Here is a 23,394-nt window from a genome sequence, read left to right on the forward strand (position 1 = left end):
GAAGACACTGAAAATCACAGTAGAGGGTGTGAGCTCAGGATCAGAAGGTGGGGAGTTGGCCTAAATAATGGGGGTCAACCAAGCATAGTAATTAGAATAATCAGACTAATTTTGCCAGGTGGCAGTTTTTCACCTCTGTTCACCTTTAAAATATGTGGCACATAAATTCCAGTTTAAAACCCTCTGGTGTTGTAAAGTTGCCACTAAGTATTCGACAAAGATAATAGCTGAAGCCACCACATTGGGTGACGTCGTGAAGGAGAGCTCCTGTATTTACAGAGTGGAAAGAGGACTAAATATGGAGAAGACAGAAGTAAGAGAAGGACCACAAGGATGCACTATTATAAAAGCAAAGGGAAGATACTTCACAGCCAATCCTTCCAAGAGACTATGGAAAGAGAAATACATATTTTCAACGTGTGCACAGCACTGTTCATGGTGCAAAAGAAGTCAGGTGATACGGGTTCTGCCCTCCAGGAGCATGTTTCTTATGAGCACAAGGGATATATGAAAATTGGGGCTGGAAGGGTAAACTGTGTTATAGGTTACTAAAGGATATGAAACAGATTTCTACTTCTGAACATGATGAAGGAACAGAGACCAGATTTGGGGGGCTGGCCAAAAAGTTCATTCGTTTTTTCCTTCTGCTGGCTCTAGCAGCGCTTAGTTGTCTTTAACTTCATCCAGACAATCTTGTTAGATTGTATCGTGACAACTGTCATATCAGCGCGGATTTTCTTTAAAAACTTATCAAAATTGGTGAATTTTTGTGTAGCCATTGTAATGTTGAAGATGGAAGAAGAAAAGCAACATTTTCAGCACATTATGCTTTATTATTTCAAGAAAGGTAAAACGCAACTGAAATGCAAAAAAAGATTTGTGCAATGTATGGAGAAGGTGCTGTGACTGATGGAACATGTCAAAAGTGGTTTGCAAAGTTTCATGCTGGAGATTTCTCGCTGGACGATGCTCCACGGTCGGGTAGACCAGTTGAAGTTGATAGCGATCAAATCGAGACATTAATTGAGAACAATCAACGTTATACCACGCGGGAGATAGCCGACATACTCAAAATATCCAAATCAAGTGTTGAAAATCATTTGCACCAGCTTGGTTATGTGAATCGCTTTGATGTTTGGGTTCCACATAAATTAAGCAGGGAAGAAAAAACTTTCTTGACCGTATTTTGCATGAGATTCTCTACTTAAGTGTAACAAAAACATTCCTTTTTTAAAACAAATTGTGACGGGTGATGAAAAGTGGATACCGTACAATAATGTGAAATGGAAGAGATCGTGGGGCAAGTGAAATGAACCACCACCAACCACACCAAAGGCCGGTCTTCATCCAAAGAAGGTGATGCTGTGTATATGGTGGGATTGGAAGGGAGTCCTCTATTATGAGCTCCTTCCAGAAAACCAAACGATTAATTCCAACAAGAACTGCTCCCAATTAGACCAACTGAAAGCGGCACTCGATGAAAAGCGCCTGGAATTAGTCAAAAAAATGCATAATCTTCCATCAGAATAACTCAAGACCACATGTTTCCTTGATGACCAAGCAAAAACTGTTATAGTTTGGCTGGGAAGTTCTGATTCATCCACTGAATTCACCAGACATTGCACCTTAGGATTTCCATTTATTTCAGTGTTTACAAAAATCTCTTAATGGAAAAAATTTCAATTCCCTGGAAGACTGTAAAAGGCACCTGTAGCAGTTCTCTGCTCAAAAAGATAAAAAGTTTTGGGAAGGTGGAATTATGAAGTTGCCTGAAAAATGGCAGAAGGTAGTGGAACAAAAGGGTGAATACATTGTTCAATAAAGTTCTTGGTGAAAATGAAAAATGTGTCTTTTATTTTTACTTTAAAAAATGAAGGAACTTCTTGGCCAGCCCAATAAAAAGATACAGTGCCTGTCATCTAATCAAAACTTATCAGGCATATACAGAAGCAATAAAATACTACTCATAACGAGGAGAAAATGTGATCAATAGATCCAGATCTAGAAATGATACAGGTAATAGAATTAATGGAAAGTAACATTAAAATACTTATAATAAATATACTCGGTATATTCAAGAAGATAGAGGAAAAATGAGCATTTTAAGGAGAGATGTGGAAGCTTTTTTAAAAGAGCTAAATCAAACCTATAGAAAAAGATTGCAATGTCTAATATGAAAAATACACTGAACGGGACTAACAGAACCTAGACACAGCATAAGAAAAATTAGTAAATTTGAAGACAAAGCAATAGAAATTTTCCAAAATGACAGAGTGAGAAAAAAGACTTTAAAAATAAATGAACAAAGCAGTAATGAGTTGTGGGACAAGTTCAGGTGGCCTAATATACATGTCCTTGAAGGAAATGAGGAGTACAGAAAAAATATTTGAAAACCTAATGGCTGAAATTTTGCCAAATTTGATTAAAACTATACACTTAGAAATCCAAGAGGTTTAACAAACCCCACACAAAAGAAAAATGAAGAAAACTGTATCAAGCCACATCTTAATGAAATGTTTAAGATTAATGAAAAGGAGAATGAATTTAAAGCAGCCAGAAAAAAAGACAATTAATAAAAAAACAAAGATAAAAATTACAGCAAACTTATCATTGGAAACAACACAAATGAGAAGAAAGTGAAGTAACACCTTTAAAGTACTGAAATAAGAAAATGATCAATCTAGAATTCTGTACCCAGCAAAAATAACTTTCAAAAACAAAGCCAAGGGCTTCCGTGGTGGCGCAGTGGTTGAGAGTCCGCCTGCCGATGCAGGGGACACGGGTTTGTGCCCCGGTCCGGAAGGATCACACATGCCGCAGAGCGGCTGGGCCCGTGAGCCATGGCTGCTGAGCCTGCGCGTCCGGAGCCTGTGCTCTGCAACGGGAGAGGCCACAGCAGTGAGAGGCCCGCGTACCGCAAAAAAAGAAAAAAAAAAAAAAAAACCGCAAGAAAAACAAAGTAAAGATTTCTTCAGACACAAAAGCTTAAAGAATGTGTTGTCAAGAGACAAGCAATGCAAGAAATGTTAAAGGAACTCCTTCAGGCAGAAGGAAAATAATGCCAGATGGAAACTGGATCTAAACAAAGGAATGAAGAGCTCCAGGAATTGTCTTTTTGAAACAAAAATGATAGCAGTATGTTGTGCCCTGTATAATATATACCCCCCCACACAAATGTAGTAGTAGGAAGCTTCTATAGTATTTCCCAATGATCTCCACTTCCTGGTATAATCTCCCCTCCCTGTGTGTGAGATGGACCTAGAGACTTGCTTATAATGAATGCAATGCAACAAGAGTGCTAGGACATCACTTCCAAGGAGACTGTAAAAGACTGACTTCCCTCTTGCTCACACTCTTCCTCTGTTTCTTCTTGCTCCCTCAGATGGTGTAGTCAACCATGCTGTGTGCTACACTATAGAGAGGCCCACGTGGTAAAGAACTGAGGCTGGCCTCTGGCCAACAGTCGTGAAGCCATTGAGGTCTTCAGTCCAAAAGCTCACCAGAATCATGCCAACCAGCAAATGCATGAATGTAGAAGCAGAGCCTTCCCCACTTGAGCCTTGTTTTGACTGAAGCTCTGGATACTTTGTTTGTAGCTTTGTGAGGTGACACAGAGCAACTGACTAAGCTGCACCCTAACTTCTGACCCCCAGAGACTTTGAAATAATACATGTTGTTTTAAGCTACTCGGTTTGGGGGTAGTTTGTTATGCAACGATGTGTTGCTGATACATCAGGAGAGAGGAAGTGGAATATATATGGGGATAAATATAAAATACTTTTCCCCTTATTTATTTATTTTTTTGGCGGTACGCGGGCCTCTCACTGTTGTGGCCTCTCCCGTTGCGGAGCACAGGCTCTGGACGCGCGGGCTCAGCGGCCATGGCTCACGGGCCCAGCCGCTCCGCGGCATGTGGGATCCTCCCGGACCGGGGCACGAACCCATGTGCCCTCCATCGGCAGGCGGACTCTCAACCACTGCGCCACCAGGGAAGCCCTCCCCTTATTTATTTATTTATTTTTACATGTCTTTACAAGATAATTGAGTGTTTAAGGCAAGAATATCAACAATGGATTTTGACTTTATAACAAATAAAAAAAGGAACTGTATGGCAATTTTATATTTTTGGTGGACTGGGGACAAGGCAGGGTATGAAGAAGAGTGGGCTTACAGAAGGGTATGAGGAAACTTTGGGGGGTGATGGATATGTTCATTATCTTAATTTGCAGTGATGGTTTCAGAGGAGTGTATGTATGTCAAATCTCAGTTTTGTACACTAAATATAAACTGTTTACTGTACATTAATTATACATTATTTATATACTCAAAAAAGATATAAATAAAAGTATAAAGAACAGACAATAGAAGTTTAGAGAAGAGAAACATCACTGTGAGTTGTAATTATTACCAGGGACTTCACAGAGGACAGAGGACCCAGCAATAATCAGGCTTTGGTAAAATGGTAGAAGAAAGATGGGGAGGACCTGAGGCAGAGGGCAGAGTACCAGCAGGGCCAGGAAGCAGGAATTGGTAATGTGTGTGGAGGAGAAGAAGTCAATGCCCAACATTAAGCAGAGTATGACTTTTGAAGAAAACAGTCTTCCTCTATCTTTCCAGGGTAATTTCTTCCAGAAAACCTCCATAAGGCAAATTCCTATAAAGTCTAAAACATAATTACTGATAATTTCAAGAGATGTTGGTACTTCCTGAGCCCTGAAATTAAGCCACTTATATTAAAACAACACCAAATCCCCTTAAGATGAACACTCTCGCTTCAGTAGATGACATTAGTTGTCATGGCATGGCCTTCCAAGGCAATTTCCCTTCATTAATTACCCTGTGATAAGGCTGAATGCCTTTATCCAGTTCATTTCTAACTATTCTATACCATACCCTTAAACCTTTACTGTCCTTTTTTAGCCCACAAAAGACAAAGTAAATCAATAAAAGCAATGCAAATGGTGCATAAGATTGTCACTGCTATAGACTTGCAAACCAGAAATACTGGAAATATTTCACTGCTGGAAAGATGACCTCATAGGGGCTCTTGTTTCCTGGCTCTCAGCTACTTGGGAGGTGCACATCACCCAAAGCAGTTCTCATAAACGTAAATAAATGCATCATCATAAGCCCGAGCAGATATTACATGAAATCCCTTGCAAATTTAGATTCTCGTAAGCCAAAATGGCATACCCTGGAGTATCACTATAATGGGAAATAAGCTTAGAAAAGAATAAGACCAGGATAAGAAAGAGTTTTACTCATTAGATTAAGGATTTTGGACTTATCTGGGAGGCTTATAAAATCTGGAAAAGGGAATGACATGGTGAAAGATGTCTTGAAGATTAGTCTAGACGTCATGTACAGAGTAGAATTAGGTAAGGGAAGAATAAGGTGGGAAAGCTATTTTAGATGCCATTTTGGAGTAGCCTGGGTAAAGTTTGATGAGACTGTGAATAAAGGAAATGACAATACCAAACACATTAATAATAATAATAATTAATATTTGTTGAGTGCTTCATATGTTCCTGGCACCATTCTAAATGCTTACATGTATTAACTATGCATTTAATGTTTATTTACTATGGAATATACACTATTATTACCTATTTTACATTTGAGGCCCCAAGAAGTTAAATAACTTACCCATGGTCACAAAGCTAATGAGGAACAGAGGCAGGGTTTGAACAGAGCCATCTGGCCCCAGATTTCTGTGTACGCTCTGCAGGTCCTCAAGCACTGACTCTGTGCAGGCCACACGATGGTACTGAGAGTGACATTAAAGGAGCCCAGTCCAAGACACATTCCAAGTCCCTCCTTTCTCTTCGTCTCTGTGGCCACTACCTGAGTCCAGGACAGGGACTCCTCTTCTCTGAAACAGCCTCTTGCTGCTTTCCCTGGTTCCACACTTACCAGCCTCCAATCAATGCTGTACCCTCACCCGGGTGATCTACCAAAAGCCCAGAGCTGATCCCATCACACTTCTGTTCAAAATCACTGGGGTAAAGTCCAGAACTACTACGTGCCTTCTGAGGCCCAACATAATCTGGTCCCGGATCATTTTGCATTCTAGGTTCCAGACATAAGACTTCATACTCTCTCATTCTGGGATTTTGTAGATGATGCTCTTTCCCTTTAAAATGTTTCCCATCCTTTCCACCTTCCTCCCTGTTCTTCATGGACTAATGTCTACTCACCCCTCACATCCAATCTGAGAGGTCACTTTGCTCAGAAGTGCTCTAACACCCTGAGCCACGTGTGCCTTAGGCCCTCTCTGACGTGCTTGGACATTGCCCTGTACCATCACTCATTGGCTCACTCCACTGAATATTAAGTTCCGTGAGGTCAATGACCTTGTTCATTCTTTTCTCCCCAACACTTAGCATGGTATCGAATACATGGTGGACTCCAGATAATTTTTTTAATTGAAGGATCAACAAGGAATGAGTTTGATAGGATGTTAAAAATCAAACTTTTTTTTTGGAAAAGACTTTATTTTTTATTGAGGTAACATAGATTTATATCATTATGTAAGTTTCATGTGTACAACATCATATTGCTACTTCTGTATACCGCACAACATGATCACCACCAAAAACTTAGTTTCCATCTCTCTCCACACAGTTGATCCCCTTTACCCATTTCACCCAGCTCTCCACCGCCATCCCTTTGCCTCTGGTAACCACTACTCTGTACCCACTGTATCTATGTCAAACTTTCTTTTAATACATTAAACATAACTAGTGCCATTGGAAGCATCAACGGAGCATTTAAGAGAATTACTTTGGAGTTGCTCAGTTTAGATTGGGACCTGTTGAATTTGGTGATAAAATGTTATCCAAGAAGAAACGACCTGGGTGCAGCTGGAATGATGGAATCGGGGCTCATTTGTGAGGCTGGAAGTTTCAGACTTGCTAATTTTACCACTTTTTTAAAGAGAATTTTGCTTTCCTCACTTCACTAAGTAGTATTTAGCTAGACTGATTGTGGCTTTATTCTGGTGAAACCAGAAATCAAAATCAATACCTGGCATATTCCTTTCTAGGTTGTGTATTCAGCTGTAACGTAGGAAGGAGAATTACTTTTCTCTGTACTGTTCAGAAAGTTTGCTTGTATCTTTTTTATTCTGCTGTTGCTTGCTTAGGTTGTGAATGAAAGGGTAGATTTCAGAGAGAGAAGCCAAAGCTGAAATGCTCTGGATTTAATTACACAGCAAATAGAAATGATATTACTGATCCTCTGAAGAATAAGCTTGGCTTTTCTATATATTATTTGAGCAGGACTTAATAAAAAGTAGATTTTCTGGATGAAGACTTGTGAATGCAATTACAGCCCCATAATCTTACCAAGGCAAAGTGCTTCTGCTCCAGCCTTCAGAGACCTGACTAACAGTTGATAAGTGCTTTTAGGGTGAGATGTGAATCTGTTTGCTAAAAGCAGCCTCTGAGCTAGAGAGAGGTGTCCCCATAGTCCGGCTGGCAGATAGCCCCTGCCGAAGGACATGAGGGCATCTGTCCTATGGACTAAGGAACGGCCCACCCATTTTCTTTTGGTTAGATATGTGAGGAGTTTGTATGTTTGGCTAGGCAGAAAAAATTCTTCCTTTCTGAAGGAGCATTTAGAAGTGTGTGGTAGTGGTACGGGGGTCTGTGTGTGTGTGTCTGTGTGTGTTAACGTGTAGCTTAATGTTTCACCACAATGCAAACGAAGTGCTTCCCTTAGTAGCCTCCATATCTGCAGGAATAAGATTTTCCTTACAAAAGGACCCGAAGGATTACTGGAAAGACATACCCAGGCCCAAACACCAGGGTTGCTTTGTGTGGCTTTGGATGAATGGATAAAGAAAATGTTGCCGTTTACAGCAACCTGGATGAACCTCGAGAACATTATGCTAAGTGAAAAAAGCCAGACATAAAAAGAAAAAAATTACATGATCTCACTTATATGTGGAATCTAAAAAAGTTGAAGTAGAGAGTAGAATGGTAATTACCAGGGTGGGGAGGTGGGGGAAATGGGGAGATATTGATCAACGGGTACAAGGTTCTATAGGATCCGTTCTATAGGACGAATACGTCTAGACAGCTCATGTACCGCATGATGACTGTAGTTAGTAATACTGTATTGAATCTTGGAAATTTGCTAAGAGAGATTTGCTAAAATCTAAGAGAGTAGATTTCAGGTGTTCTCATCGCACACAAAATATGGTAACTATGTGAGGAGATGACCTGTTAATTAGCTTAACTGTAGTAATCATGTCATTGTGTATATGTCTATGAAATCATCATGTTGTACACCTTAAATATATGCAAGTTTTATTTTAAAAATAAAAAGAACTTGGTTAAGCGGAAGAGTGATGACAGAAATAAACCCAGAGGAGCTGGTTGGATGGGGAATGAAAAACCAGTCGATAGACTTACTGACTTTGAGGGCAAAACCCAAAAGGCATTTGGAGCCAGAGGACTGGAACACAGGAGGGAACGCCAGGCTGGTTATTTAGACCTGGGAATTACTTTTGAAATAAAGCCATGAGGTAGAGCTGCCTCTGCCTCAAATTCAGCATGTGTACATTTAGAGGGGCCCTGTCTAATCCCAACATGGCCAGAGGGAACCTAGGAATAGATGGAAGATGTGGTTCATGAGGTATAGGATGGGCAACTTTACTTTTTGAATAATTCTTTCCTAAGCAGCAACACTTATACATTTATTCTAAGTAAGTAGACCCAAAGCAAAATCATTCTTCAAGCTGAGCTACCAGCAGAGCCAATTTTTATCCAGCTTCTGCAATTCACCCAACTCAGCTTGCGTCATCAGAGTCTGTCCTTCCAGATTGATGTGTTTAATAGCATCTGTCAGCAGTGGCTGTGGAGTGGTATTTTAATGGGTCCCAAAGATTTTCATCAGAAGATTCTGAGGTCCGGATTTTTAGGCTACAGAATGCTTTACACAGGTGACAGATTAGGTGGTAATTAATCACATTAAATGAGGATTCACCATGGAATTCCTTCAAACAGCCAGATCCCCTCGTCACTTAACGTACTTGATTAAAATTCATTACCCACAACATCTCTTACATAAAGCGTGGTTCCTCGTATTGATTTCAATGGATTCTGTTCATTATAAGGAACATTTCTGCAGAGAAAATTCACTCCGGCAAAGTTAATAGATTACCCTTATCACACATAAACTGGAGACAAGATTTGTCTGCCCTTAGCTTGTGCTCTTCCTATCTTCGTGTGAGCTCTTAGCTTGCACGTGTACCTGGAACTTCCTAATGACTGATTCCTGTTCTCCTGGCCACTTCTCTTTATTCGGGAACAAATGGGCACCTGGTTCCCAGTCTCCAGGGATGGTCCATCTATCTCTGACCGCATATCAGGACTTGGACCACATTCCGGGAGACAGTAAAACACAAGGTCCCTCCTGGAGTCTCTGGTGATGAGTCGGGTCTTGCTGTGCATGGTTCCATCCACAGCTGTCATCTTCCACCCAGTTCTAGTTCTGAAAATGACCCCTCTCGGCAGAGGGGCCAAGCCCAGCATTGAGGGTCCCTTATGGGGAAGTGGGTTAATAATCAGGGAAACTGAGTCTTAAAGAGAAGCAGCTTGTCCAAGGAACGAAGGCCTCGACACCCACAAAACCAGGTAGCTTCAGGGCTGCAGATTCTACCTCTGCACTTCCGGCCTAGAACTTGACTCAAGTGAGTAACAACTTCATTCTCATTTCCATGTCTTAGGGGACAATAATCTTCAGATTCTAGGAATTTTGCCCTGACACATGAGTTTGTAAACTTACAATTTTAGTGTAGTTGTTGTTGTTTAGGAGATAGCTTAAAAAGCAGAAAGAGGATTAAAGGGAAGAAATGATAATTAATGAGTATCTTACTTTAGAGTCTTACTTAATAGCCTACTAATCCCTTTCACCTAATTGTTTATTCCCTTCTGTCTTTAGTCCATTGGGGCTGCTGTAACAAAATTCCACAAACTGGGTGGCCCATAAACAACAGAAATTTACTTTTCACAGTTCTGGAGGCTGGAAGTCCAAAAACCAAGGCACCAGCATGGTCGCATTCCAGAGAAGGCCCTCTTCCTGTTTCCTAGCCGACAGCCTCTCTCTGTGTCCTCACATGGTAGAAGAGGCTAGGAGTCCGGTGGCGTCTCATTCATAAGGCCACTAATCCCATTCCTGGGGACTCCACACTTATGAGGTGAGCACCTCCCAAAGGCCTCACCTCCTAATACCAACACTCTGGGCATTAGGATTTCAACATATGAAGTTAGGTGGGAGACATAAACATGCAGACCACAGCACTGGCCTTTCAGCATACTTGACAAAACAGGCAATCTGCGTGGAGAAGAGGTGGTAGAGGAGGAACACGACAGTGCCAATATCAGAAGTCTTTATCTGGAAAGGTCAGGTGCAAAAGGCCCTAAGCATCAGCTTACACGAGGGGAAAACAGAGTCCAATTGCAGCTGTCCACGGAAAGGCTATGTGAAATATAAAACAAATTTCTCTCTCTTCTAGTCTGCCTTCCTCCATAATCACTTAGACACCTGGGTGCCTTGGTCAGAGCGGGCACTCAGTACGTATTTGTTGAACTGGATCTAGACAAACAAAAGTCTAATCAAATATTTTAAAAGTAAACTGCTAAGTGATGCGTAAAGTTTAAAAACGAGAGTAGGATGCCATTCTAGTGAGTGTGTCTCATGACTTACACCTCATGGCTCTGACCAAGGCAGGCCAGCTTGTCTAACAGTACCAAGGCCCTGGTCCCTGATTGTTGTTGAGGGCTCTTTGCTCTCCTTCCTCAGCCTGCTGCAGCCACCTAGCCCCACGCCTGTTCTTAACAAGACTTGTGGTGAAAACTGCCCCACGATGTTTCTGAACATTTTTTTAATAAGGTGGAGAAATACAAATCCTTTTTAGCTGTGTGGTGTTTTTTTGTTTTTCCTTTCTGATGCATTCTGTGGGTGTGGGAGGAGGCTCAGCTTTCGTAGACATCAGCCTAGAGAATACACCGCCAGGAACACTGACAGGTCCAGCTGCCTGTGGCTTTGTCGAAGGACGTGGGGAGCGCTCCATCCTGGAGGCTCACAGCTGACGCCAGGAGGAGGAATAGTTCCCTTTAATGATGCCTGAAAAGTGCCTTTTGCAAATCATTAACAAATTAAAGAAGGTGAAGGCATTTGGGCCCAGGTTCCAATTAGACAGAGATCCACATAATAGCCTAGTATTTATTGAGCTCTTACTTTGTGCCAGGCATTGTGATAAGCATTCTACATGGTCTGTCATCTATACTGCAAGTAATGGAAAACCTGAACAATACCTTAATCCCCAAAGGCATTTGTTGTTGCTTTAATAGGAAGTCTGAAGTCAGGCATTCTAGTCCTGGCTTGGCAAGGTCAACAGTATCATCAAGGAGAAAGGTTCTTTCTCTCTTTCACTTCCATCATCCCTAGTGGGTTGACTTTCATCCTTAGCTCCACGAGATGGCTGCCACTGTGCCAGACATCACATCTACATTAAAGGTAGGAAGGAGGAGGGACAAGTAGGCACTAAGAATTTCTCTTCCTTATATATTGTTTTTATATGGAAGCAAAATTTTTCCAGAAACCCCTTAGCCTATATCTCATCAACCTCATTTTGCAGAACTGGGGCACATAGACACCTCTAAGTGCAAAGGAGGCTAGAAAAGGAGCATTAGCTTTTATAGCTTCTGTAGGTAGACTGGCAAGAGGGGATTGGGAATGGCTATTGGGTTAGTCAAGCAACAGTTTCTGCCTTATATGGATTATTTATTTAATCCTCTCAATAACTCTGTGAATGGAAGTACTGTTGTTATCCTAAGTTGGCCAACGAGGAGATAATAATTAAGAGACTTGCCCAAGGTCATGCAGCAAATAAGTGGTCTGGCTAATAGCTTTAACAGTAACAGGCAGCTATCTAGCAAGATGGTTAAGAAGACAGGTTATTGAGACAGACTACCTTCTAGAGTTTGAATCCAAGTTGTGCTACTTTCTAGTTATATATCCTGGGAAGTTATTTAACCTCGTTCTGCCTCAGTTTGCTCACTTGTCAAATGGGGATAATAATAATAAATACCCTAGGTTTATTGTAAAGGTTAAGTGACCTAATACTTGAAAAGTATTACAGGATTTGGCTTTTAATAAGCATTGGAAAAGTGTTAACTAAGAAGCTATGAAGCAAGCAGTTTCATTTATAACAACCCTAAAGTGGAAATAGCCTACCTGTGCACCATTGGTAAAATGGGTTAATAAATTGTGGTATATCCATGCAATTGAATGCTCTCCAGCAATGAGAAATGATGCATTATTAAAATATACAACAACATAAGAGAGTCTCACAGTGAGTGAGTCTCATAATTCAGACATGAAAGAGTACACACCATATGACTCCATTGATTTGAAGTTCAAAAAACAGGCAAAGCTAATCTGTAGTGATGAAAGTCAGAATGAGTCTCCTTCAGAGGATTATGTCTGTGAGAAGGTACAAGGGAACTTTCCGGGGTGCTGGAAAAGTTCTATATCTTTTTTTTTCCTTTAGTTTTTTATACAGCAGGTTCTTATTAGTCACCCATTTTATACACATCAGTGTATACATGTCAATCCCAAAAGTTCTATATCTTGATCTGAGTCGTGGTTATGCAGGTATGTACACGTGTAAAAATTCATGGATTTGTGCACGTAAGATGTATGCATTTTATTGTATATAAGTTATTCTTCTATCTTAAAAGGACACAAAAATTTTAAAAAGAAACTAGGAAGCGTAACCATAACCATTCATACTGACTGACACCTTTGCAGAAAACCCTCAGAAGAAACTGTTGGCAGGAAGGGAAAGGAGGCCCACCAATATCATGGGTCATTCCTCTTCTCTCAGAAAGCCCCCGCGGCCCTCTCCTGAAGCACAGGAAATCTCCTCTGTGTCATATTCCCAGTCTTGGAGATGTGTTTGCACTGGAGCCATCCCTGCCCTCTTGCCTGACTCCTAGGTGATCAGTGGTAGACTTTGGTGGTGAGGCAAACAGGAATACAACATCTCTCTGCATTTCATGGGCGTTATCCTGTTAGTAGTCAAATTGCCTACAGATTCACCAGTCAGAATGCCAGGATGCATCAGCCTGGGAATGCCCCCAAGAACTGTCCTGCCAAAGGCAGATTTCCATGGAGCTGACCACCTAAAGAGCTCTGGCTCTTCGTGGAACAAGAAGGCATGGACGGTACACCCACTGAGCTGGAGACAAAGTGAGGCAAGAAATGAACAAGGGCATTTAGGCTGACAAGGCAGTGGGGCTGAGAAGGCATCAGGGCTGCCTCAGCCCTTTGGGCAATTCTAAGCTTCAAAAAGATCCTCTGAAGGAAACGGTTCAGAGTTAAAGCAGACCGATACTATGGACTTTCTTAAGTTCTGGTACTTTCCAGGGCTGCAGAGTATAAGAAATGACTTGATTGTGATTTGGGCCTGTGGGAGGTGGAGTGGAAGGAAGGGGTGTGACCTTCGACGAGGCAAGAGACTGCTGCATTTTTTTTTTTTAATCTTTGCGGTACGTGGGCCTCTCACTGTTGTGGCCTCTCCCGTTGCGGAGCACAGGTTCCGGACGCACAGGCTCAGCGGCCACGGCTCACGGGCCCAGCCGCTCCGCGGCATGTGGGATCTTCCCGGACCGGGGCACGAACCCGTGTCCCCTGCATCAGCAGGCGGACTCTCAACCACTGCGCCACCAGGGAAGCCCCGAGACTGCTGCATTTTATGACACCCGAACACAAAGCCTTTTTTTCCTTTTCAACCGGATCAGTCTCCATCCTGGGTTCAGGTGGTCCCAGGCCCGGCTTTGGCCCGCGCTGCCCCAGCACTTCCCTGATCCCCTTAGTCTCCAGTCACCAGAGGGATCCCCCTCTTCCGAAGGCTGCAGGGCTCTAGATGGAGCACAGGCTGTGAATCCGTAACAGTTACACATCTTCATTGTGGGCCTTTGTGTACACTCTTGCCCTGGACCCCATACACGTCGGGACTGGGCCCACTGCAAAACCTAACACTGGTTCAGAAGATCCCCTGCAACCTGAAGGAGGCATTAGGTCATCTTCTTCTCCCATCTCACTACCCATGGCTTACGCCCATATCTACCTTAACCGCAAAGCGGCCGAAGAGAAGGTACTCACCCTCCCTACGTCCTCTTTCTCTTCGCTGCCCCACCCAGAGAAGCCCCAATGTGGTTTCTCCAGAATTTCGGGTATCTGCTGGCATCCTTGCTCAGCAAAGCCTCCTCCTGAGGCCGGCCACCACAGTCAGCCTCCAACTTAAAGATAATGAGTTTGGGGGGGCATCTGACTGACAAAGACAGATGCTGCTTCTGGCGAAAAGAAAGAAAATGGTGTATTTCCTTTCCCCAGGAAGCACGACATTCTTCACAAACGTTATTTTCTCATTAGCACTCACAGCCTCCACAGGGAGCCTGATGATATCATGAGTCCTGATTTCACCCATAGAGAAATTGAGCCATACGCCAGTTCTGCCCGTTCTGATTCGATGGCTGGAAAACAGAAGGTCTTTTCCTCTTTTCGGACTAGAATTAGATCTCATTTCCATCAACAAAACACTCAGGAGGATATGGCTCTTCTGCTTTGAACAAGTGTCTTCTTAAACACAGTTTGATGGCTTTGGGGCATATGCACATTCTGTCTAGACCTATGAGGGCTTTCAAATGCCATATGGTTGGACCAGACTCTGATTAGTAATGGGTTTGCAGATGTTAGATGAACCTTCTGGAGTGCCCTTAGCAGCCCAACCAAACGCAACATGGGGAATTTTGGTTAAGTGTGAGGGTCCCAAACAGCGGCTTCACTCAACCTAAACAACATTAAGACCTAGCTTTTATGTTAAGTATACATATCATTTTAAGATTATTTTGTACTCTCTCCCTCTCTTAAAAACTTGCTGAAGTTTAGTCCATTCAGTGCAGGGATGGTAAGGCCCGCCTGTGTTTAGGCCGACTGATGGCCCGCATTTCAATAGCTGGTGACTCTGGTCTATATCATGCACAGAGAGAAGAAATCCCTGCAGTTTCCAAAGTGGAAACAAGTGAGCAAAAATAGCAAAAGTATGTTTAGAGACTGGTCCAAAATATCCTATTAGCTGGTAGTTTTTATGGAACGTACAGACATATCAAAGGGAAGATGCATTTCTGCCATCATGGCCCAGCGTATAAGCAAGAGAATATTTGTTTTTCAAAAGGTAGAAAAATCCATGTTTTTACTGAATGAATATTTGTGGAGCACTTTCTCTGGGCCAGGCACTAAGACACAAACAATAAGCTGCAGTCCCTGTTATTAGGGCTCGCAGCCTGATAGGAGACAAGCATGGGGAGAAATGGCTCAGGATAACGTGTGTTACGATTAGTGCTGTGGCCACACAGAGAAGAAGGGCTCTTTCAAGTTGGTGAATCTTCACAGAGGACGTGAGGCTCCAGAGTTCTCAGAACTGGGCTGGGGAGAGGGGAGCCAGGGTGGGAAAAACAGCAGATGCAAATGCAGGAGGTGGGCAGCAGGTAGTTCAGGAATGCACGCTGATTCCGATTGCTGGAATCGCTCGTGAAGGGTGGGGTTGGGAAATCATAAAAGGTGTTATGTGCTGAACCAAGGAGTTTGGAATTTATCCTGAGGCCATCCATTATGGAGCCTGCAGCAGGATAAAAGGGAATAAAAGCGTTCACAGGGTCGGGTAATTTTTTTAAAGCCCACTCTATTGGCCCACACTAGAGAATGTATTATGGGAGACAGAGGAAAACTGGTGCTTGATTACCTTACAAACATGAGGCCCAGACTTCAAAAACACCCTTGCATTTCCCAGTACAATACAGTGGGATGGTTATAAGGTTGGCCTGGAGCCCGACAGTTTCAGGTTCAAGCTTCGGCTGTGCCACGTACTAGCTGTGTGACCTTAGGGAGGTTGCTTAACTTTTCTGATCCTCTGTTTTGTCATCTGTGAAACCAAGATAACAATGGATATTACTATTGAAGAGATGATGCATAGAAAGTGGTCAGCACAGTGTCCTTCATAGAGTCCTCAGCTCATTCTCTCATTCATATATAGGTATATATTTGCATTCCTACTGTGGATCAGACCATGAGGATATGTGGTGAGCAAATCCACTACAGTCCCCGCTCCATGTGAATCTTAGAGTCTAAAGGGGGAGGCATGCATTAAACAAAGCTTCCCATAAGTGATTACCTAGCTACGTGCCAGTTTCAGTGCTATGAAGTTAAGATACAAGGTGCTCTGAGCACATAAAGGGTTGAGGCTGGAGGAGGCGGGTGGATTTAGCAAAAGAATCAGCAAAGGCCCTTAAGCTAACACTAAAGGATGAATAGGAGTAACTCAGGCAGGCGTAAGAGGGAGAGCTGTTGAGGCAGAAGGACTAGGGTACAATAGAAAGCTGGTTTGGGGCTTCCCTGGTGGCACAGTGGTTGAGAGTCCACCTGCCGACGCAGGGGACACGGGTTCGTGCCCTGGTCCGGGAAGATCCCACATGCCGCGGAGTGGCTGGGCCCGTGAGCCATGGCCGCTGAGCCTGCGCGTCCGGGGCCTGTGCTCCGCAACGGGAGAGGCCACGACAGTGAGAGGCCTGCGTACCGCAAAAAAAAAAAAGCTGGTTTGTTCTGGGATCTGGTGGGGAGCAAGGCTGAAGAGGCAACACTGGGCTTGGGTCACAAAGAGCCTTCTAGGCCTCAGTGGGGATGTGAAGTTGTATCCTCTGTGCAGGCTTCCTTTCCTCCCCTCCACCCTCAAAGGGGAGCGACATGGTCCAGTTGGCCTTGACCGTTAGCAGTTCCTTAGCGTGCAGACCTTCAGCAGCTGTCGGGCCTCTGCAAGACAGGCCTGGCGTGATCCCCCGAGACCGCAGGCCAAGGCACCACTCGGGCTGACTTGGCCGCCCAGGAGAGCACTTGACTGTGTTTTGATCGAATTTCACCGAATTTGCCAAAGCTTTGTCACATGTTTTCTCAGGCACTTGGCAAGCCAAGGGCAGGAGAGGACATGCTGTGGGGGATTAGGGGGAGAGAACAGGTGAGCAACACAGGTAATCAGGCCATCTGGGACTCTGGCACTGACCCAGTTTGCTGCTCACAAAACCCAGGAAGAAGTGGCAGTTCAGGGCACTCATTATCCAGCGGCTGCCAACGTTGCAGACCTATCTTCCTGACACCCAGTTGGGCAGGAGGCAAGAGCACATCCACAGAACGCAGACTCTCCACCCTGGAATATCCTGTAACTCCCCTCAGCACTGGGAGAACTCGCCTACCTGTCCCAGCCATCAGCCCCCAAATCTCTCTTCCTAGCAAGGCAAGAAACCCGGGCTCAAGCCAGACCTGTTTTTTTTCACATATCAAAGGATAGTACACATGGAAACAAATAGTTTTCTATCCACCTAAGCATCTGCTTTTCTTCTGAGCAACAATCTGGCAGCTATGCTTACAACATAAAAGCTTTAATTTGACCAAACTTCAGGAAAGACTTCCATTTGTAAATTTACAAGGAGGAATTTCAGATTAAGTTGGCCCTTATACCCCTAGATCTCTCATTTGGGCCAAGTCTGAGAGATTTCCTTCTTTGAGTCACTCCATTTCAGGCACGTGAGCCTGTCACTGCCTGGGCACGGACACCATGTCTGGTAAAGTCACCTCTAATTTAGCGGTTAATGGGTTGAATTTCTTTATTCTATTTACTCTGCCATTTTCTCAAGGAAATATTAGAACTAATTCTTTTCTTCAGAAAGTAGCTCTACTTTGGGTGGGAAGGTGTATGGGGCACTACATTATTTTTTGGGGGGGTTGGTTTTGTTTACTTTTAATGACTTTTTGGAAGTATAGTTGATTTACGATATTGTGTTAGTTTCAGGTGTACAGCTAAGTGATTCAGTTATACATATGCCTATTCTTTTTCAGATGCGTTTCCCTTATAGGTTATTACAAAATGTTGAGTATAGTTCCCTGTGCTATACAGTAGGTCCTTGTTGGTACATTATTTTACCTTCTTTAGCTGTGCAGTCTCACATGGGCTCCTCCTTGCTTATTCTATAATGGTGGTTGCTAAAGTACGTTCTACCGGCCTTTTTGAGGCTGGGCACAGTGTGCTGGTGGGGAATTCTAATTCTGACCCTGTCTCTACATGATTCTTTCCAGGCAACACTGCCCAACTTCTTCTCTTAGATGTGTAAGGTCAATTACATCACTTCCCCTCCCTGTGTCTCTTCCCTCATTTATCAAATGAGGGGCTGTAATCATGCATCACTTAGACCCTCTCTAGCTCTAAAAATTTTTTTGAAATCCTGGGATATATCCTTAACTGTTTGAGTTAATCAATTTTGTAGTCCTGTGGAAACACGGGTCCTACCTATGATAAAGCAGAAATGATATTTCCTCAGGCTATCTCAGTGATTCTCAATGTTGAAACCAATGGGATGGCATTTGGAGATGGAGTTTTTGGAAGTAATTAGGGTTAGATGAGGGCGGGGCCCACATCATGAGATTAGTGTTCTTATTAGAAGAGACACCAGAGGGCTTTCTTCACCACCCCCTCCCCCAAGCACATACCAAGGAAAGGCCATGTGAGGTCACAGCTAGAAGGTTGCCACTTACAAGCCAGGAACAGAGAGCTCTCACAAGAACCTGAACTGGCCCACATCAGACTTCTCAGCCTCCAAACTGTGAGAAGCAAATTTCTATTGTTAAAGCCACCTAGTCTATGGTACTTTTTTCTGGCAGCCTGAGCCAACTAGGACAGCAAGCATTCTCTAGGATAGTCATGGCGCCTGAGCCTTGGATATCTTCATGATGAAAGTCATGGCGCCTGAGCCTTGGATATCTTCATGATGAAAGTCATGGCGCCTGAGCCTTGGATATCTTCATGATGAAAGTCATGGCGCCTGAGCCTTGGATATCTTCATGATGAAAGTCATGGCACCTGAGCCTTGGATATCTTCATGATGAAAGTCATGGCGCCTGAGCCTTGGATATCTTCATGGCGCCTGAGCCTTGGATATCTTCATGAAGACCAACCCTCATGTACTCAGAGCAATATGGAATGTATCATCGAACAGGCAAAGCAGAGGCTTTTAATGCCTTGTCCAAGTGAAGATGAGCAGCGTTGTCCCACAATTTCTATGCATTGCTGTTTGTTAGGAGTCGCAATTATCTGAACGAGACTGCAAAGTACTTTAAATGAGTACTAAATAGGTGGCCACGGGAATGACCACGTCAGTCCTCTTTGGAAGCAGGAAGGGTAGGAGTTATAAAAGTATATGAGTCAGAATTAAACAAGAAAATGGATGTCTCCAGCCACAAAACTAATTCTTGCAGCATGTCATTTTCAGCACTATAATGATTTCCATAGTACAGCTTTTAGCTCCACTGGAAATGACAATGCAGGTGTCGCCCTGAATATCATACACTTTAATGGCATCTTGTGTAGTCTCATCCTTTCAGAACCAACTCAAATGTCATCTCTTCTGTGACTTTTCTAAATGTCATTTGAAAATGACTTTGTATATTTTTGCATCCCACAGTCCCCATACAATATTTATTCATCTTGCCTTGGGGGTCCCAGTGCAACTTGCTTGTAATTCCATAAGATGCTTATCACATCATATTACAGAAAGTTGTGTGTCCTTTCTGTTCTGTTAGATAGTGAACTCTTTGAGGGTAAGGCCATGGACATAGAAGTTACTCAATAAAAGCTTGAATGAATGAATGAAGTCTTGCTCCTTTGCATATGACTCATTCTTCATTCATCCCAGAATTCCAAAGACTCTGACTCAGCTGCCAGACTAAGGCTCTACCTCCATCTGCCCACCTATTATATGATACTAGAAACAGTAGTTAAACATTGTCTCTTTTTTTTTGGCCTCAGAATCTTTAATGAGCTATGAGAGCTACCAGGATGCAAAGCCAGTATGCTCTAAGGTCACATATGAAGATTTGATATTTTCATAATATTTGTCCCAACTGTTGTTTTGTCCATATTTCAAAGACCTCTTGACCTATATTCATCCTGAAATTGTTGACACTTCACAGCTCCCAAAAGTCAACCACAGAAACATGGACTATTATGTGGCTTAATTTGGGAGGTGTGCCCCCAGTTTACTAGGAGAGTAACTTTCCTGTAGTTTACGGTCTTGACCAACACCTTTAAATAAAATTAAACCAATCAGCTTGGCAGGGGTCAGGTGAAAGCCCATCAGAAATGAACACGCAACATCGCTAAAATGATAAGCCACTGGAAAATACAGTCAGTACACAGAGAACTTTTCAGGATCCCATAGATGGATGGAAACTGTCGCTTTATACACAGATATCATGAATTAGCTAACAAAAGTCCCTCTGTCGTGATACTTACTGATTAAAATGTAACTTCCTCTCAGAAAAAAAAAATAAACCAATCATTTTGATAACCATCCAAGTGTTAAATTCAGTTAAATATTGAGAAAACTCTGTTTTCAGGTTAAATTCTATAGCACAGTTTTCCATCAGCTACTGAGTCTGTCATGCAGATGAATGAAGAAGTGAGCAGATCTTATCCCAAATGCTTACATCCCTCTGCATTCCTCTTTTCTCCCTTCCTCTGTGCGAAAATCTGGCCCATTTTTTTTTCCCTTATGAATCTTGATCATGTTTGGCTGTTACCTATATGCTACCCCCAAGGAAATCTCCTCAGAGTTTGGAGAGTTAAATAGTTGAAGACCTAACAAGACATCAGGCATCAGTGTATGTTGTGGTGGAAGGACAGAGGTTGACATTGTAAGCAAGTTTCCTGCCTTCAAATAACACCAGGTAGGCAGCCAGCCCCCAGGCAGCTATGATGGATGTGGCCATACTAAGTGATGTGTTGAAGGGAGTAGAGAAATACTGGGGTATTGTTTTAAATAAAGTTCCTAAGTTAATTCATTTTTCCACGCTCCCTCTTTACCTCCCTCCTTATCTCCCTTACTCTCTCCTTTCCTCTCTCCTTCCTTCCTCCCTCCCTCCCTCTCTTCCTTCCTTCCTTCCCCCCTTCCTTCCTCCTTTCCTCAAGTACTTATTGAGCAATTATGATGACCTAGGCACTCTTCTAGGCTTGGAGGAAACAGCAATAAATAAGACCAGGTCCCTGTACCCTCATGGAGCTTACATTCTGGCAGAAGAGAGGTAAATTAGGCAAATAAATAATATGTAGTTTCAAGAAGAAACTATTTTATTTTATTTATTTTATGAAAAATAAAAATGAGCAAAGGGTGTGACAGTTCCTCAAAAAATTAAACGTAAAATTACCATATGAACCACCAATTCCACTTTTGAGTATATAGACCCCAAACAATTGAAAGCATGGTCTCAGACAGATATTTGTGTACACGTATTCAGAGCAGCATAATTCACAATAGGCAAAAGATGGAAGAAACCCAAGTGGCCATCAGTGGATGAATGGATAAACAAAATGTGGTGTATACATACAATGGAATATTATTTCGCCTTAGAAAGCAAGGAAATTCTGGCATGTGCTGTAACATGGATGAACCTTGACAATATTTTGCTAATAAGTGAAATAAGTCAGAAACAAAAGGACAAATATCGTATGATTCTATTTATATGAGGTACCTAAAGCAGTCATATTCGTAGAGATAGAAAGTAGAATAGTGGTTTCCAGGAGCTGGGGAAAGGGAAGAATAGAGAGTTATTGTTTAATGGGTACAGGATTTCAGTTTGGGAAGATGAAAAAGTTCTGGAGATGGATGGTGGTGACGGTTGAACGATAGTGAAAAGGTACTTAGGGCCAATGAACTGTACACTTAAAAACGGTTAAAATGTTATGTATATTTTAACAATAAAAAAATCAAAAAATCTTTTAAAAAATAAGCAAGGGGAAGGAGTAGGAATGACTTTGGTTAGGACTGTCTGGGGAAGGCTCCTCTGAGGAGGAGCTGACATTTGAGTAGAGATCAACTAGAATGATGATGAGAACATGGGATGATGACATAGGGGAGTAGTTTTGGATTTTGTTCTAAGCACAACCTTGGGAAGGTTTGGGTCAGTTAATCTGATTTGCCACTTTAAAATATTATACTGGCTGCCATGTGAAAAGTAGACTGAAAGGAAGAAATCTGGAAGCTAGAAGACCAATTAAGAGACTGTGGCAGGGCTTCCCTGGTGGCGCAGTGGTTGAGAGTCCGCCTGCCGATGCAGGGGACACGGGTTCGTGCCCCGGTCCGGGAAGATCCCACATGCCGCAGAGCGGCTGGGCCCGTGAGCCGTGGCCGCTGAGCCTGCGCGTCCGGAGCCTGTGCTCTGCAACGGGAGAGGCCACAACAGTGAGAGGCCTGCGTACTGCAAAAAAAAAAAAAACAGACTGTGGCAGTTGTCTAGACAAGTGACTGGTGGCTCAGGTGATGTTGAGATAATAAGGGAGGTGATGAGCAGAGACTGGATTGGGATGTCTTTTTAAGGTAGAGTCATCATGATTTGCTGATGGATTGGATGGAGGAGGGGCAGTGAGGGAAAGAGATGCATTAAGGATGATATCTGGGTTTTCAACTGAGTACCTGATAGGTCTTGCCATCCACTGAGATGGAAATGACTAGAGGAAAAGCTAGTTGGGGAATGGTAAGGGGTGTGGAGAGACAATCAAGAGATGTGTTACATAAAAAGTGAAATCATAAACTCAGGGTCTAGCAGAGTGCTAGTACATAGAAGCCATTTATTAAATACTTGAATGAATAAATGAATGAATGAATGAATGAAACTGAATGGGTAAATGGAGGTAGGGAGGAACGAAGAAAGGAAACTAACTCTAAATTTTACAAAATATGAAAGAGAATATTTGGCGAAATGACATGATGGTAAAGACACCAGGCTAGAATTTGGGAGAACTAGGTTCGAGTCTAAGAAAATAGTTCCAAACTTCAGATTCCTTCTTCCTGTCAGCTTTTAATCTGGGACCTCCCCCTTTACTCCTCCACAGGAAATGCGCTCACAGCTTTATTCACCCCGGTGGACAAGCCCATAACCCTTGCATCCCTGTACAAGGTTGCGGAGCTCACAACCCTAACAGGGAGCAGCCAATCAGTGAGCTCCTACGGCAGGGAACAGCCAATCAATGAGCTCCTCTGACAGGGACGAGCCAATCAGTGAGTGGTTGGCTTTGCACTCACCAACCATGCCTTTTCCCCACGCCCATCACACAGGCTGGGCATCCCCGCAAGCATTGTGCAACAGCTCCCTCGACTGTCCAGACCAATTCTCATAAAATCAATTCCGCAGAGTGTCTCGGTTTTTAAGGGCCTGGCTTTCAGCAAGCAGAAGACAAGGTTAGTTCATGCTGTGTACTGGCTGGACTTGTGTTGACCGATC

At 43.0% G+C, this 23,394-nt stretch overlaps 1 protein-coding gene across 1 annotated transcript in view; it reads left to right on the top strand.

Moving 5' to 3' along the window:
* Positions 1 to 23,394, top strand: part of PARM1 (prostate androgen-regulated mucin-like protein 1) — a 100,622-nt gene that overhangs the window by 41,085 nt on the left and 36,143 nt on the right. The window lies entirely within an intron of this gene.

The sequence above is a fragment of the Tursiops truncatus genome, chromosome 5 (assembly GCF_011762595.2).
Source record: "Tursiops truncatus isolate mTurTru1 chromosome 5, mTurTru1.mat.Y, whole genome shotgun sequence".
Taxonomy (NCBI): Eukaryota; Metazoa; Chordata; class Mammalia; order Artiodactyla; family Delphinidae; genus Tursiops; species Tursiops truncatus.